Genomic DNA, 543 nt, shown 5'->3' on the forward strand with positions numbered 1-543 from the left:
AAAAGTTGACTGTAGTCTATTTATATCATTCTGTATCCTGATTTTTCCACTTCCTTCTTCACATGTCAGTAAAGGTCTTGGAATGTGATTTTAATGCCTGCATAGTAATTTATCACTTGTTTGTAATTCAATTTATGTTTCTCCAACTCTGAGTATCTTCAAGTGTCTCTACTATAAATAACACTGCTGACAACACCTGTGGGTTTCCTTCTTCGTCTGCACCCCTTGTTACTACTGTAGGTGACCTGTGAATGCCTCTTCTCCAGCTGAATTGAAAATAAGGTCGTGCAGATGCCCTTCAAGCCTAGAACTGAACTCAGCTCTGTGGCTCAACTTTCAGCTAAATGATAAGCTTCAAATGTGAACAGCAACATCAGGGAGGGATGTACACCTTAGAACAATGCAACAAATGAGACCAAAAGGGGGCCATTTGTCAGGGACAAAGCTCGGAAGGCATGAAGTGATAGGACAGATGGACAAAGGAAATGGGAAACAGGGAGGACGTGGGAAGAGAGCCGTTACACTGTGGGGATTGCAACCAGT

The sequence above is a fragment of the Orycteropus afer genome, unplaced genomic scaffold, assembly GCF_000298275.1.
Source record: "Orycteropus afer afer isolate SDZICR_OR568_19922 unplaced genomic scaffold, OryAfe1.0 scaffold00061, whole genome shotgun sequence".
In the NCBI taxonomy this organism is placed as follows: Eukaryota; Metazoa; Chordata; class Mammalia; order Tubulidentata; family Orycteropodidae; genus Orycteropus; species Orycteropus afer.